General features: G+C 40.8%; 1 long non-coding RNA gene across 2 annotated transcripts in view; it reads left to right on the forward strand.

Moving 5' to 3' along the window:
- Positions 1-17,907, forward strand: part of LOC137071821 (uncharacterized) — a 60,564-nt gene that overhangs the window by 140 nt on the left and 42,517 nt on the right. For both annotated transcript variants that reach the window (XR_010904506.1, XR_010904507.1), the window contains exon 2: positions 7,761-7,837. This is a non-coding gene — a long non-coding RNA (uncharacterized lncRNA). The remainder of the gene's footprint in view (positions 1-7,760; positions 7,838-17,907) is intronic.

Below are 17,907 nucleotides of genomic sequence, written 5' to 3' on the forward strand. Positions count from 1 at the left end.
GAAGTACCGTTAAGTTATGACAGTTCGAGTCAAGGTGCCTGCTGGTCCTAAGAAACTAGCTCCAGCTCAGGACCAGCCTAAACCAGCTCATGTCATGACCAACTAAGGAACAGCTAACCAGCTTCCATGCTATGTTGGCTATGGCTATGTACTCAATAGTAGATACCGTAGTTTGCATTTCACTGTATGTCAGATATGCATGGTTTTCTTGAAAGTCCCCATAGGCCTACTAATACGTATGACCAACTAAACACAAACAACTTAAAATTATTACTCAATTATTCTATCTAAATTACATACAAGGAATGTAACTAATTGCACAAAACCATACTGTGCTTTGCTTATTCTACCAATTAGAAAAGATAGTTTGAGCGTTTTCAGTTCAAAGCAAGTACAACATACTGTTGAAGGTTGATATAAATTGGTTTAATGCCGCAGGGGACCCGGGGCCTGTACCATGATGGTAGTTTAACAAACTCAGGGTTACAGGATTAGTTTTGAGTTGACAAAACCAAACCAATCTATTCTGGCTTTGTTGGTCCCATGATGCTGATCATCAGCTCGCTCTGTCAAGTCAGGCTTTGATCCTGAGTTCAGGAGTTTAGCTGTGACATCAGCAGTGAACAGCCAATCACACGCTGTGGATCAGCGAAACTGAGATTCATTTCTCTCTTCTGCAGATTATTACATGATTGAAAAATATTAAGAATTTAAAAAAAAAATTACACAGCAAGAAGAAAAGAGCTGTCTATGAAAGAGGACAACTAAAGAAACAATATTATATGTCAATGCAAGTTAGTTTAGTTGATAAAGAAAATTGAACATTTAAAGGGTAACTAAACCCCTGTTCACAGCCTAACTCCGCCCTCTGGCAATATTTGAAAAATGCTGCAAAAGTGGGCAGAGCCCAGCGGAGACAGAGGGGACGAGACGAGGGCGGCGCTGAGCGGGGGGCGTGCACCTGAGACCCGTAGTGACAACTTGTTTGACAGCTGTCAGACTCGCAAAGATTGATAGTGACTGGAGTGAGGACAGTAGTTTTGCAACAGAGCGGTCATCTAAAGTAGAGGACTTCTCTCCACCACCTTCACCTGAAGTGGAGGAGGGTGAAATGTCTGTAGACACAGAGTTTGTTGGCTCAAACTGCTTTAACTCCCGATGCATACGATGCTTTCATTCATTCATTCATTCATGCTAGCGAAGCAGCAGCGCAAGAGAGAATGAGATCACTAACTAATCTATGAACACTGAACAGCCATATCCTTATACTGAATGCCACTAAAAAAAAAATCACAGGACCAATAAGTTCAAACCTAATAGCCTATTACAACAGATTTCCTCATATTAAATATTCCTCATGCATTAAATAAAAGTTAGACTACATACGCCCGCAGTCTAGCACGTTACGGATTTGTTGTTCGTTACCACGGCAACCATTTGCGTGTCAGGGTTTGTCTGAAAGCGTCTGAGGTATGAAAATTATCTGTAGACATGACAGGTGGCAAAACTATCAGAAGAAAAGCTTAACATGTACTTACAACTGCATTATATATCTGTATTTTCTTAATTAGGATGTTGAAAGCAAGTGAAGAGAAAGTTTCATTCATAATGTTTCTACTTCATTTAACATGAGCGCTCATACTGGACTGAAGCCGTTCTCATCATGTGATCACGGAAAACATTTCTCAGGGCGTGGTGAGCTCGTGCCAGGGGCGTGGATAGTGAGCCGTTGGAAGTACAAACCTACGTAACGAAGTACCATAACGTCCAATAGGAAAATTCAACTGCAATAGCCACCGTTCAACCTTAAGAGGGCAGCACTAAGACGTTTTTATACCATATATTATAGAATTTAAACACTTTAAACCCAACTGTCAAAACATTTACTCGACTCAATGAACAATAATAATAAAGCTCCATTCTTGCAGATCATTAACTAAAAAAAGTTGTTCTAGGGTTTAGTTACCCTTTAAGCTCAGTAAACTTCTTTTTTTAAATAGCTTTATTTATTGATTTTAATCATATTTGTATGACTTTATGTAGGCTATTTATATTAATTTTAACAAAGTGCCTATTAATGATTGATTAACTAAAATGATAAATGTGTAATTAAGTAAGGGTATAATAATTACATAAATTATATCTAAATCATTAAAAATTATTATTTTTATAAATAAGCATGGGTAAAAGCCAGACGCTTTAGTCTTTAAAAACATTTGCTATGTAGTGACCTTTAATTTGAAGTAGAAACAGGGGGAGTGACTTTATTGCATCAGAGGTGTGTCAATTTACTCACAGCTGATTGGCCCAATTTCAGGTTGAGATCTCTTATCCAGAACATAACCTGCCCTGGAGCAGGTTAGCCGTGGAGTGTAAGTTACTATGGCGATGAACACAGCTAAAAGCCAAACCACTTTAATGGTACCTAAAACCCAGGATTAGCACAAACTAAGCTTAAACTTATCTGGATAACCTGCTAAACCAGTGGCCTGTACCATGATGGTAGTTTAACAAACTCAGGGTTACAGGATTAGATTCGAGTTGACAAAACCAAACCAAACTATTCAGTCTTTGATGGTACCATGACCAGATTATCAGCTTTCTCTGTTAACTCAGGCTTTGATCCTGAGTTCAGGAGTTTAGCTGTGACATCAGCAGTGAACAGCCAATCACACGCTGTGGAACTGAGATAGAAACGAGAGAACCAGTGAGATTTATTTCTCTCTTCTGCAGAATATTACACGATTGAAAAATATTAAGAATTTAAACAAAGTTACACAGCACAAAGAAAATAGCTGTCTATGAAAGAGCACAACTTACAGAAAAAAATATTATACGTCAATGCCAGTAAAAATTATGAAGTTAGTTAAGTTGATATATTGAGAGAATTGAACATTTAAGCTCAGTAAGCTTATTTTTAATAGCTTGATTTATTGATTTTAAAACTTATTTGTATGACTTTATATTGGCTATTTATATTAATTTTAACAAAGTGCCTATTAATGATTTATTAACTAAAATGATAAATATGTAATTGATTAAGGGTATAATAATTACATAAATTACATCTAAGTCATTCAAAATTATTATTATTATAAATAAGCATTGTTAAAAGCCTTTAGTCTTTAAAAACCATTTGCAGTGTAGTGACCTTTAATTTGGAGCAGAAACAGGGGGAGTGGCTTTATGGCAACAGAGGCGTGTCACTTTACTCACAGCTGATTGGTCCAATTTCAGTTTGAGATCTCTTATCCAGAACATAACCTGCCCTGGAGCAGGTTAGCCACGGAGCGTAAGTTACTATGGCGATGAACACAGCTAAAAGCCAAACCACTTTAATGGTACCTAAAACCAAGGATTGGCACAAACTAAGCTTAAACATATCTGGCTAACCAGTTAAACCAACTTCATGGTACAGGCCCCAGCTTCATGGTACAGGCCCCCGGTTCCTAAACGGAATTTAGTTTTTTGTTGTTGTTGTTGTTTAAAAAAAAAAAAAAAAAAAAAAAAAAAGTGCACTGGAATGGTGTTACAATTCTGTTGAAATATTTGTTTCCAGAGGGTGGTGCAATCTTCATGAGGTTGCCCTGTTGTAGGCAAGGGCATGTCCTTAAGACTACATGCAAATGAATGAAACAGAAAAATAAGAAATATTAGCACATACATAGTCCACTCTTCAAATCGCAATTTGTTTAATGGGCTATTTCGAAAAGGTAAATAATCAAATAAAAGTTGAATTGTTAATAATAAGGATTACTTCACAGTTTCAAAGGAATGTATAGTTTGTGTAAAATGATACATTGTTTGAGCTGTTTTACCTGCTTGATTTGATTGATTGATTGATTGATTGATTGAATGATTGATTTATTGAAACTGTCCTTGACTTTTCAATTTGAGTTACACATGATTAACACACCACTATTGATCATTACATTTTGCATAGTAGCATTACATGAAGGTTGTTTTTTAAAAAGATGTTCAAAGAACAGACAACATGATATATGATATATGTTTTTTTGTGAATCAATTTTAAAGGGATAGTCTCCCCAAAAATTAAAAATGTCACCCACAAGCTGTTACAAACCTTTATTACTTTCTTTCTTTTGTGGAACATATACGAATATATTCTGAGATTATATGTGAGAAAAGTTTTTCCCCCCATTAGGAACCAATATTGTATTGGAATGGTCTTATGAATATCTTTTGTGATCTGCAGAAGTCAAACAGGTTTAGGCCTACAGTATGCTCTATCTATAGCATGCTTCCCAACCAGGGGTATAAGAAAGGGTTTGGATTTTTCTTTGTTAAAGCTTTGACTTTAATGCTATATTATATCCAGTAATAAAAATGTAAAATGTTTCTGTTCGATTCGTTTGCATGTAGTCTCAAGGGCACACCCACAATGTGAGAAACTCATTTATATCTATGATTGCACCACCCACTGGAACCAAATATTTCAGGAAACGAAAATATTGTAACAATATTCGGTAGTCAAGCCCATGACTTCCCACCCGTGAACTCGTATAGATTGATCTACTCTTACATGCTCTGACGTCATAGCCAGTGAAACAACAATGGCAGCCCCTACGGATGCGGTGTTTATGAAAGTCGTACACCAAATACATTTCCAAATAAATAACATAAAATAAAAGCTATAAAAGCTTCTCTTGCCTTATGCACCATTTTTCTTCTCCGTTTCCGTCAAATTAGCAAGGAGTAAGCACATTTGGGGATAGAAATGATTGTAAATGAGCATAGGCCCCGTATAGTCCGCCATGCTTTGTTTACATCTACCACAATTCCTTGCGATCAGGCAGTTTGGCGAGATATCGCCTGGAACGCTACAAAGTCACGAATCGTGGTTTGAAATCATAACTGGCTCAAAAACCTGCCTGGAATGCGGCATAAGTAAAGAAACATAAACATACTCATTCAGACCCAGCAAGCAATTTTGCATTTAAAAGGCTTCTAATAGCCATCCAAACACTAAGGAGGCTAAAACAAGCCCAATTTAAAATTGAATCTTCAAAATTATATAGACATCTAACCATAGCCCAAGAATAGTCATCTAGCCATGAACATGTCAAAGAAATAAAACCAAACACCATGTAATCACTGCTGACTTTGCTTAGGTGCATGATGGAATATCATACATCTCACAATTTAAAGATTAACCAAATTAAAGGTCATTTTAGAAGTGGGTTACTCATAACCTGACTATATCGGCTCTATATTAACCGAGACAGTGAAATGACGGCTGTGCTTGCTGGGAGAACTTCGGGCTTCCAATAAAGTCATATATGATTAAAATATATTTATTGCTCTATTTTTTGGTTTACTTATTGAAATCATTTCTATTCACATTTACCTAAAACTCTAACTTCATTTAAATTAGCATTTTATGTATAAAATGACACATGACCCTCAATCTATCCTTTTCTGGTATGGCTTAAGCTTTCTGAAAGTTGCCATTATCTCTAAACTAAAACTCCCTCAGGCTGTTCTCCAGGCAGTCTGTGATGTGATTTAACTCATCTCAGCTCGTCTCATATACTGTAGCCTTTGCTCTTATCTCTCATAGAAAGCCACACACACACACACACACACACACACACACACACACACACACACACACACACACACACACACACACACACACACACACACACACACACACACACACACACACACACACACACTGATTAATGGCACTATAAGCTATGCTGTATCTATTTGCAACAGGCCTTAAATCTGAGGCAACTGTTTGAATAGATATGTTGGACTTAATCTTCTTTTCCATCACTTACTTTTTGTAATGCCATTTCACACTGGCTCTGGTTATTAGTAATATTGCAGCTATCACCATTAGAAATTAATCCTGCCATTGTTAAGTCTTATTTTAAGAACCATGTCATTGATGTTCCCTTTGCTCATCTTATAAAATGTGCATTGTGTAACTTTGTGTGAAGACATTATCACTCTCTCCCACCAGTGCTGTTATTGTAAACTAGAACTATTACAATTTGTTTAAAAAAAATGTTAAAACTGGAAAAAAGTACATATAGTGTTTTTTATATTTTTTATCACTGATTCTTGAGATAAGGGACAAAACATATTTTAGATGTTAAAAAATTAAAACTACACTATATTATTAAAAATTGTTGTTTTTGTAGACAGAGGTCTCAAATAATGAACCATAAAGGGAACAGGTTTTTTTCGAAATATTATTCAAAATAATTATGTTTATTAATGCCATAACTTAATTTGTCAACTCCATCAGTCACACTAAAAAACATGCTAACTTAATTTATCCAAAAACAATGTAAAATCTGCAGTTCTGCCAGAAAGACTCGGGAGAATAAATACTTGTGACAATTATCCATTTATTAATAATCCAGCAAGCAATAAAGTACTTTGGCATAGGCCCCGTCCGTATCTCTCAATCTGAGGGTCCGGACTCTGCATATCCTGCCTGAAGACGAAGGCAGAGATGCAGCCGACCCCCATGTGAGGTATGGAAGGGACCCTCCTGGTGGTTTAGGGGTGGAGTAGGGATGGATTTAACTTGGAGGTGGTGGGGAGGATGGTGGTGAATTGGAGCGACAGCATCTGCGAACTCAAACATGAGTAAGTACTGATCTTTTGTATAAGAATGTGATTGGATATGTAACAATTAAGTCTTCCTGGCAGAACTTATGCTGAAGCTTTTATTTATGTAATATTTGTTTTCAATAAAGGATCTAAATCATAAAATAAAATCTCTGTTTATTTTTTGTTTATTTTCACACTATTTCACTCAGTTTCTCCCTCATTTTAATGTTAAATATATATCAACAATGTTCTTTTTAGGTAATTAAGACATAATATCATGTAGTTCCATTGATATTTTAACATTTTTACACAATAAATTGAAAAAAGAATAAGGCATTTCTTTTAAAATGAACAAAAACCTTCACCTGACGCTGGTGTAAAACACCGATGGAGTTGACAAAGGTTGAGCTGAGGCCAAATAAACAATATATGTAAATAGAATCATGAAACAGCATTAGAAGAATTCCCCATAAAAAAGACTTTTTGAGAGCATTTGCAAGGCATATTTATCCCACAACTATTTACAGAAACTATTACACCGTGATGACGGAGTTGCATGTTAAAGCTGTGATGCAGAGAGTAATATTTAAAATATTACAAAATGTATAACTTGCAGGACTATGTGTGCTACTGTGAGATCCACAATGAGCAGGACATAGTAAGTGCTCCTTAGAGTTAAAGTTGCCCATGACATTATAAAAAATCCTGACAGAGCTGACGCAAAATGAGGAACTTTTATAGCTATTTTTAATGGAACATAAAATTAAATATTTAGTTGTTGTGTTGTTTGATATCCTAAAGATCTCTGCTTTTAATTTAACTATATTTTATATTTTTTTTACATTTTGAAACACTTTGTATGGCAGTTTTACATTGTGACCTCATGCTGAGGACAGGTTAAATTACATATGTTTCCAAGATTGTGCTTTTCAAATAATACTAAATAAATAATTTAAAAGAATAAGCAATGAATGTCCTGAGTATACAAATTTCCCGTAGATGTAACTTATTAAGTATATATTTATTGTGTTGACATTCTTACTTTTTTAACATTATACGGCTTTTGTATTTTGTCCCTTATCTCAAGAATCAGTGATATATAAAATGCTTCTACTTCTTTGAATCATATTCCAGCCAAGGAATTTTGCTCTCTTATGCTACTTTTATAGAAAACAAACGGAATTTGACAACTATATCAGCCCAACTTTAACAAATAGAGGATCCAAAAGCACAGGAGCACAGTGAGGTGGGTCAGTTTTATTTTCTTCAAGTCAAAGCCATTTAATGTCTTTTGAAAACAGTGCCTTGAATGGATTTTGCATCAAAGCAGCCACAAACCTGCAGGGACAATCATCACATTTGTTCTGGTGATTCATTTTATTATTAATATCTAACACAGGGCTGGTCTTGTTTTTCCTTCAACTTTGAACATTAAACTGACCCAGAAGGATGACACGGCACAATTATGTATCAGTTTCACTCACACACTAGAATATATGCAATCATCTCTCAAAACTCCCTAAACTGTGAAACCCATTTGCACTGTTTACTCAGCTGGTTTCTTAAGAACTGGTGCTGTGACTAATTTGACTTGCTTGAATGTATTTATATGGTGTAGCATTTGCTTTCTATTTTCCACATATGTATTTAAGCAGGGCTAATAGCGTTTCTGTGATTGGAATGACACTAGCCTTTTTTTTTTTTTGTATGTTGGACATGTTCCATAAGTGAACGAAATAAAATCTGGATTTGCCTTAGATGGATTTTTTTTAGGATTCTTGGCCAGGTGTTCTTTGAAGTCTTGAAGTCCACCCTGAGGTAACTATGGGTCTGCTCAGCTTGGCTTTAGATTTATAGCGATTTGTTTTAGCATGGCAGGTTAAAGCTAGGGTCCTGGTTCTGCTTAGGACGGTAACTGTCTGTGTCTGGTACTCTTAAGCCTGCATTGAGACAGACTCCTTCATCAGGTGCACCCGAGGTGCAGTATCTGTCTCTGCTGACATAAAATCTTAGAGCTCTGCTCTGTGAAGTCTTAGTTTACCTTGGCTCCCAAACATGGGACTCTGCTCCAACAGAAGAGGCTATCTTTAACTCATTCCCAATCAAATTATAGTGGATTAAACACTCAAAGTAATTCATTATAGCAACACTACATTCCTAACCCAAGAGCGTGAACAAATTTAGTTTTGCTTCCTTATACATCAGGCCATCATATTGTCTAATGTTAATGCAGTGTTGAGGAATTGTTATGGAGTGGCTAGCTATATCTGCTAAAATCTAAGCCGAGGTTAAACTAAGACTAAAACCATTAAAAAAATGTTTTTAATTATAGACATTTAAAAAAAAAACTAAAAATGACAACAACACAACAGACAATATTAGGTGGCCTTTACTACTATGTACTAACAATTAAAATAATCATTTGATACAATCCTGTATTGTGTAAATAGGCCTACATGTTTTTAGATTGCATTAAAATTTTTTAAAATACCTGCATTTAATTTATCTTTAATTTATTAGCTCAATTTATAATTACACTGTTGACACTTCTCTTACACCTAACCCTACCTTTAATCTTACCCATACCACCACATCTGTCCATAACTTTACTCTTAATCTTACCCATACCTAGCCTGACAAGCCAGACCCACATCAAGATGTTTGGTCTGGAAACTCACCATAGACAGGGCTCAATCCGAGGGGCGGGATAAACGGTTGTCTTTCAAACTCCCTCTGCCTGTGATAGGATAGCGCTACACCAACCAGAGCAACGAAGATGAAGCAGAGCTTGTTGATAAACATTCGCCGTATCCGCTCAGCAAAACTCCGAACACATCTTCCCTTTTTAAGAATGACTTCAGTGCCGTTCTTTGTTCTTTTCTCAGAGAAAAGCTTCAAGTCTTCCAGAGTCGCAGTCAAAGCTGATACGAAAGACCGCCGTTTGCCAGTATCTGTGTTTCCTAGAAGCACACAAACGCAATTCGGCCGTTGTCATTATGGCCCCGCCCACCGACTCTATACACGATGTGATTGGCCCGGCAAGAGTTAGGGGAATACAGCTCAGAAGGGTATTGAGAGTTGCTAGACGACACTCGCGGGCAGATTAAATTTGCTGCCGCTAGGGTGCGTCTAGATTTCTAGGCTAACCCATACCACCACACCTGTCTCTAACTTTACCCTTAAACTTACCCATACCACCACACCTGTCCCTAACTTTACTCTTAAACTTACCCATACCACCACACCTGTCCTTAACTGTACTCTTAAACTTACCCATACCACCACACCTGTCCCTAACTTTACTCTTAAACTTACCCATACCACCACACCTGTCCTTAACTGTACTCTTAAACTTACCCATACCACCACACCTGTCCCTAACTTTACTCTTAAACTTACCCATACCACCACACCTGTCTCTAACTTTACCCTTAAACTTACCCATACCACCACACCTGTCCCTAACTTTACTCTTAAACTTACCCATACCACCACACCTGTCTCTTTAACTTTACCCTTAAACTTACCCATACCACCACACCTGTCCTTAACTGTACTCTTAAACTTACTCATACCACCACACCTGTCCCTAACTGTACTCTTAAACTTACCCATACCACCACACCTGTCCCTAACTTTACTCTTAAACTTACCCATACCACCACACCTGTCTCTAACTTGACCCTTAAACTTACCCATACCACCACACCTGTCCCTAACTTTACTCTTAAACTTACCCATACCACCACACCTGGCCCTAACTATACCCTTAAACTTACCCATATCAGCACACCTGTCCCTAACTTTACCCTTAAACTTACCCATACCACCACACCTGTCCCTAACTTTACTCTTAAACTTACCCATACCACCACACCTGTCTCTAACTTTACTCTTAAACTTACCCATACCACCACACCTGTCTCTAACTTTGATCTTAAACTTACCCATACCACCACACCTGGCCCTAACTTTACCCTTAAACTTACCCAATACCACCACACCTGTCCCTAACTTTACTCTTAAACTTACCCATACCACCACACCTGTCCCTAACTTTACTCTTAAACTTACCCATACCACCAAACTTGTCCCTAACTTTATTCTTAAACTTACCCATACCACCACACCTGTTCCTAACTTTACCCTTAAACTTACCCATATCACCACACCGGTCTCTAACTTTACCCTTAAACTTACCCGTACCACCACACCTGTCTCTAACTTTACCCTTAAACTTGCCTATACCACCACACCTGTCCCTAACTTTACCCTTAAACTTACCCATACCACCAAACTTGTCCCTAACTTTATTCTTAAACTTACCCATATCAGCACACCTGTCCCTAACTTTACTCTTAAACTTACCCATACCATCACACCTGTCTCTAACTTTACCCTTAAACTTACCCATATCACCACACCTGTCCCTAACTTTACTCTTAAACTTACCCATACCACCATACCTGTCCCTAACTTTACTCTTAAACTTACCCATACCACCACACCTGTCCCTAACTTTACTCTTAAACTTACCCATACCACCACACCTGTCCCTAACTATACCCTTAAACTTACCCATACCACCACACCTGTCCCTAACTTTACTCTTAAACTTACCCATACCACCACACCTGTCTCTAACTATACCCTTAAACTTACCCATACCACCACACCTGTCCCTAACTTTACTCTTAAACTTACCCATACCACCACACCTGTCTCTAACTATACCCTTAAACTTACCCATACCACCACACCTGTCCCTAACTTTACTCTTAAACTTACCCATACCACCACACCTGTCCCTAACTTTACCCTTAAACTTACCCATACCACCACACCTGTCCCTAACTTTACTCTTAAACTTACCCATACCACCACACCTGTCCCTAACTTTACCCTTAAACTTACCCATACCACCACACCTGTCTCTAACTATACCCTTAAACTTACCCATACCACCACACCTGTCCCTAACTTTACTCTTAAACTTACCCATACCACCACACCTGTCTCTAACTATACCCTTAAACTTACCCATACCACCACACCTGTCCCTAACTTTACTCTTAAACTTACCCATACCACCACACCTGTCCCTAACTTTACCCTTAAACTTACCCATACCACCACACCTGTCCCTAACTTTACTCTTAAACTTACCCATACCACCACACCTGTCCCTAACTTTACCCTTAAACTTACCCATACCACCACACCTGTCTCTAACTTTCCTCTTAAACTTACCCATACCACCACACCTGTCCCTAACTTTACTCTTAAACTTACCCATACCACCACACCTGTCCCTAACTTTACCCTTAAACTTACCCATACCACCACACCTGTCCCTAACTTTACTCTTAAACTTACCCATACCACCACACCTGTCCCTAACTTTACTCTTAAACTTACCCATACCACCACACCTGTCCCTAACTTTACCCTTAAACTTACCCATACCACCACACCTGTCCCTAACTTTACTCTTAAACTTACCCATACCACCACACCTGTCCCTAACTTTAGTCTTAAACTTACCCATACCACCACACCTGTCCCTAACTCTACCCGTATCCCACCTCAATATCAGCAAAAGTGTTTTACTATACAATATGAACGCAATAAGTACATTATACTTATATTTTGATGTAACATATAGTTAAGGTCACCTAATATAAAGTGGGGCCAACACAACTAAATAACTAAAACTTTAACTTGTGGAAATTGCTGTGAATAACAAGCGACAACTTCTCACGTTGAGCACATGAGTGTCTCGTTTAATAACAACCAAAAACACCACACACAACCAACCCCCCAAGTGGGTGTTGACCAACGTCAAAAGTCAACGAGCAACAGACAAACTTAAAGGGACCACAAACCCTGAACAGTACTGTGTTAATCCTCGGCAGTATATAGAACCATATTTAATAACAAGGGTGAATTATGTACGTCTCATTCACTACACACGTCCCCCCAGAATTCACCATAAGAAAAAACAAAAACAAAAAGAAAGTCAACGGGGAGGTGGGCGTATCAAACGGCCGCAACGGCTGCGCTGTACAGGGGGTCGGGAGCACTCTTCTGCATCCGGAGGCGGGGCATAAGGTATGGGGAGCTTAGAAGGGGGGGAAACAAAGGGCTGGGGCAAAACAGGAGGCCGTCCACGTCGAGGGGGTTGAGCCAGGTCAATAGGCCTGTCCACATCCAAGTGAGCGGGTTTAAGGCGGTCAATAGAGAGTCTCTCTGGTTTACCGCCCCTGTCCACCACAAAATGTTTGTTCCCTGTCTCCAGAACCCGGAATGGGCCCTCGTAGGGCGGGCGTAGCGGACCCCTGTGAGCATCATGGCGAATAAAAACATAGCCAGCTGCCTGAAGTCCAGCAGGAATGTGTGACTGAGGGAGGCCATGCCGAGAAGTAGGGACGGGTGAGAAAAGCCTTGCCTTGTCCAGTAAAGTAGACCGCTGGAGGGTAGCAGACCAAGGAACTGTGGTGCTAGGCACAAAATCCCCTGGCACCCGCAGCGGCTGTCCATAAACGAGCTCCGCAGATGAGGAATGAAGGTCCTCTTTAGGCGCAGTTCTGATGCCTAGCATCACCCACGGAAGCTTGTCGACCCAGTTACTGTCTTTGAGGCTGGCACGCAGAGCAGCCTTCATCGACCTATGAAAGCGTTCACACAGTCCGTTAGCCTGCGGGTGATACGCGGTAGTGCGGTGGAGTTTAACTCCCAGGCTCTGAGCGACAGCATGCCAAAGCTCAGACGTGAACTGCGCTCCTCGGTCAGAGGAAATGTCTGAAGGCGTGCCGAAACGGGCAACCCAGGTGCCAATGAATGCACGTGTCATGTCGATTGACGCCACTGACGTCAGTGGTACAGCCTCAGGCCAGCGGGTTGTCCTATCCACCATAGTTAACAGGTGTGTGAAACCATGAGATGAGGGCAATGGACTGACCAGGTCTACATTTACGTGGTCAAAACGTCTTTCTGGAACTGGGAACGACTCTAGCGGGGCTTTAGTGTGGCGGTGTACTTTGGCCCGTTGGCACTCAACACAAGTGTTAGCCCAGTTTCTAACATCCTTCTTTAGGCCGTGCCAAACAAACTTTGCTGCAACCAGTTTCTGTGATGCTTTTGAACCTGGGTGGGAGAGACCATGGATGGCATCAAAAACTTGTCGTCTCCATCCAGAGGGGACGACCGGCCGCGGACTTCCTGTAGAGACGTCACACAGGAGCGTGGTGCCAGCATCACCAAAAACAACTTCCTCAATCTGCAGCCCCGTAGCTGAGGTCCTCAGGAGTTGTACACCTGGGTCTGTGGTCTGAGTCATCGCCATGCTGTTATAATCCAAACCGAGATGGACTGCCCCAGCCACAGCACGTGATAGGCAGTCTGCCACATGGTTGTTCTTGCCGGCAACATGCTGCAAGTCTGTGGTGAACTCGGAAATGTAGGAAAGATGGCGCTGCTGGCGAGCGGACCACGGCTCGGCCACCTTGGCCATAGCGAAAGTTAGCGGTTTGTGGTCCACAAAAGCAGTGAAATGTCGGCCTTCCAGCAGGGAACGAAAGTGTCTGATGGCGAGGTAGAGACCCAGGAGCTCCCGGTCGAAAGTGCTATATTTCCGCTCGCAGGGACGTAGCTGGCGGCTAAAGAAAGCCAGTGGTTGCCAGGCCCCGCTTAACCACTGCTCGTAGACGGCACCGACAGCATAGTCTGAGGCGTCCGAGGTGATGGCGATGGGGGCTGTAGGAGAGGGATGCGCTAGCATTGTGGCGTTCGCTAGCGCTGCCTTAGTGGCAGCAAAAGCCTTGATTCTGCTCTCAGTCCAGTCCACGGCGTGCTTGGGTTTACCTTTCAAGGCCTCGTGTAAGGGCTGCATGAGCTGAGCGGCTCGAGGAATGAAGCGATGGTAAAAATTTACCATGCCGAGGAACTCCTGCAGCGATTTGACCGTGAGCGGGCGTGGGAACTGTGTTACTGCCTCCACCTTTGATGGAAGAGGGACTGCCCCTTCCTTAGTGACTCTGTGCCCGAGGAAATCAATGGTGGAGAGACCGAACTGGCACTTGGCTGGGTTGACGATAAGGCCATGTTGGCTAAGTCGTTCAAAAAGGGTTCGGAGGTGAGCCAAGTGCTGAGACTTAGATGTGCTAGCTACTAGGATGTCGTCCAAGTACACGAAAAGGAAAGGCAGGTCCCGCAAAACAGAGTCCATGAGGCGTTGAAAAGATTGGGCAGCGTTCTTAAGGCCGAAAGGCATGCGCAGGAACTCAAAAAGACCAAACGGCGTGATCACTGCCGTTTTGGGAACGTCCCGTGGATGAACTGGCACCTGATGATATCCCCGTACGAGGTCCACCTTCGAAAATATCACCATACCAGCCAGGTGTGCTGAAAAATCCTGTATGTTGGGGACTGGGTATCGGTCAGGTGCTGTTGCCTCATTAAGTCGCCTGTAGTCGCCACATGGGCGCCATCCACCGGCAGGTTTAGGGACAATGTGAAGGGGTGAGGCCCACGGGCTGTCGGATCGGCGGACTATTCCCAGGCGTTCCATGTTTGTAAACTCGGCCTTTGCGACGGCAAGCTTGGTCGGGTCGAGGCGTCGAGCACGGGCGTAGACGGGTGGGCCAGTGGTGGTTAGATGGTGCTCCACACCGTGTTTCACTGCTGATGCAGAGAAAGTGGGCTGAGTGAGGGCTGGGAAACTGGCTAGTAGACGGTGGAAATCATCAGAAACTGAAAGCGTGCTAGACAGTCGCATAGAGTCAGCCCTGCTGAGCGTGCACGTATAAGAGCAAAATGTGACCGCGTCAATCAAACGGCTGTTCTTAACATCCACCAAGAGTCCATGCGCACACAAAAAATCGGACCCAAGGAGGGGAAAAGCGACCTTAGCTGTGACAAAGTCCCAGCCGAAATGTTGTCCTCCAAAACACAATTCGACGTACCTTGTGCCATATGTGCGGATCAGGCTACCATTGGCAGCTTCCAAAGGGGGGCCATGGCTGTCAGTCACCATGTCTAAACGGGATGCAGGCAGGACGCTCCTCTGTGCTCCCGTGTCACACAGAAAACGTCGTCCAGAGACGCTGTCGCGGATGAAAAGCAGCCTGCCTACGCGGCCGACGCTCATGGCCACTACTGAGCGCCGGCCCTGGCGTTTCCCGACCCGCCGAAACTGCATGGTGGGCGACATTTGTTGGCCTTGTTTCCGAACTTCGCATGGTAGAAACATAAGCCTGATGGTTGTTGAGAGCCAGAAAACTGTTGTCGACGAGGAATTGTGGCAGCAATAAGTGTGGACTCATCTCGCGTTGCCGAAGCGATGTGCGCAGGAAAAAATGTGGACTCACAATGTCCCTGACTCGCCAGGAAAAACTTATCAGCCTCCTCGGCTAATTTCCTACACTCAGTAATTGTGGTGTTAGCTAGAGCAGCTCTCACTTGGGGAGGCAGCTGCCGCAGAAAAAGATGGGTGAAAAGAAAATCGGGTCTGTGCTCACCTAAAAGATCCAGCATACGATCCATGAGCTCGGACGGTTTGCTGTCACCCAGTCCTTGAAGGGAGAAAAGCCTGTTGGCTCTCTCAGTGTCTGACAGTTCAAATGTTTTCAATAAGTGGGCTTTGAGCGCTATATACTTGTCAGTTGCTGGAGGATTTGTAAGAAGGCTCACCACTCTGGATGCTGTTGTACTTCCGAGAGCAGACACAACATAGTAGTATTTAGTTGTATCCGCGGTGATCTCACGCAACGCGAATTGCGCTTCGGTCTGAGCGAACCATGCCGAAGCTGACGTTTCCCAGAATTCGGGGAGTTTAAGAGTGACGGCGTTCGCGGTCATGGTAGTGTCGTTTCTCTGGATACGTCCAGCAGACAAAAAACGGGGTCACCAGTGTGGAAATTGCTGTGAATAACAAGCGACAACTTCTCACGTTGAGCACATGAGTGTCTCGTTTAATAACAACCAAAAACACCACACACAACCAACCCCCCAAGTGGGTGTTGACCAACGTCAAAAGTCAACGAGCAACAGACAAACTTAAAGGGACCACAAACCCTGAACAGTACTGTGTTAATCCTCGGCAGTATATAGAACCATATTTAATAACAAGGGTGAATTATGTACGTCTCATTCACTACAAACTAAAATTAAAATGAATACAGAATTGGTTTAAGTATTACAATTAAGTACACTGAAAAATAGCTACTAACTTTTCAGTGCTATGTTTTAATCTCCCATACCAAACTCTGAACAGCTAATTCTATTAGCCTATATTAATATAGTAAATTCCATATTAACATTTTAATATAAGATTTTAACACAATAGAACATTTTAGTAATGAGTTAGAGAAGTTTTAATACCTTGGTGCATCATTTCAATATTTTTTATCCATCGAGATCAATTTTGTATTTAATTTTCTCACAATTTCTTACACTGTACAGCACCAGAAGTTCCTTTGGCCACTTCTGCTTAAGGCAAAATAAATTGTACATAAAATAAAACAAATGAACAACAAAATCAAGACCCAAACTCAAACTCGACTTGTGGAGTAAAGTCTTCTAAAACTCGCATGAGGATTGTTGACTGAACTTCCACTCCACCATAAATATAGGATGGACTACAGAAGCTGTAGGAACTACAAAAATGAAGCACTTATGGCATTTGCTCAAAATTATTTAAAATAAGCTAAAACGACCAGAAAATATAGATATTTCTATCTTTCATTCACTCCCTAAAGTTTGTGTGTTTGTTTATTTATTTATTTATTTTTAAAAAGAAGAACCAAGGTTCCCATGGTCTCAATATATACACAGCCTAAATTTAAAAGTGTGATTTCTAGAACTGGAAAAGTAAATTAATAACATCTTATAACCCCATGGGCATTTTTATAAAGCATATACATTTTTTTCAAGTTTTGCCAAACTGTAGAATATTTTTTGTTAGTAAATTGTAAATAAAATATAAACAACTGTCCTTAGAGTAAATCATAAACAGCTTTTGAATGTTGTGAAAAATGGGGGCCATTGAAATAAAAAAGGTTAAAAATCACTGATCTAATATTTAATTCTGTGGATTCACAGTACTTAATATGAGAACTACAGTGGAGGATACCATGAAAATTGTCAATGAATAATGATTTAAACATCAATCTGTTCTTCACATGAAACTACCATTTGACTTCTGAAGAGATTAAATATTGCACACAAGTCATATGGGCCACTTTTAATGGTGCTTTTTTGATATTTTTGGAGCTTGACAGCCTCAGCCCACATTCACTTTCATCAAATTCATATTTT

Source organism: Pseudorasbora parva, chromosome 1 (assembly GCF_024679245.1).
Source record: "Pseudorasbora parva isolate DD20220531a chromosome 1, ASM2467924v1, whole genome shotgun sequence".
NCBI classification, from domain to species: Eukaryota; Metazoa; Chordata; class Actinopteri; order Cypriniformes; family Gobionidae; genus Pseudorasbora; species Pseudorasbora parva.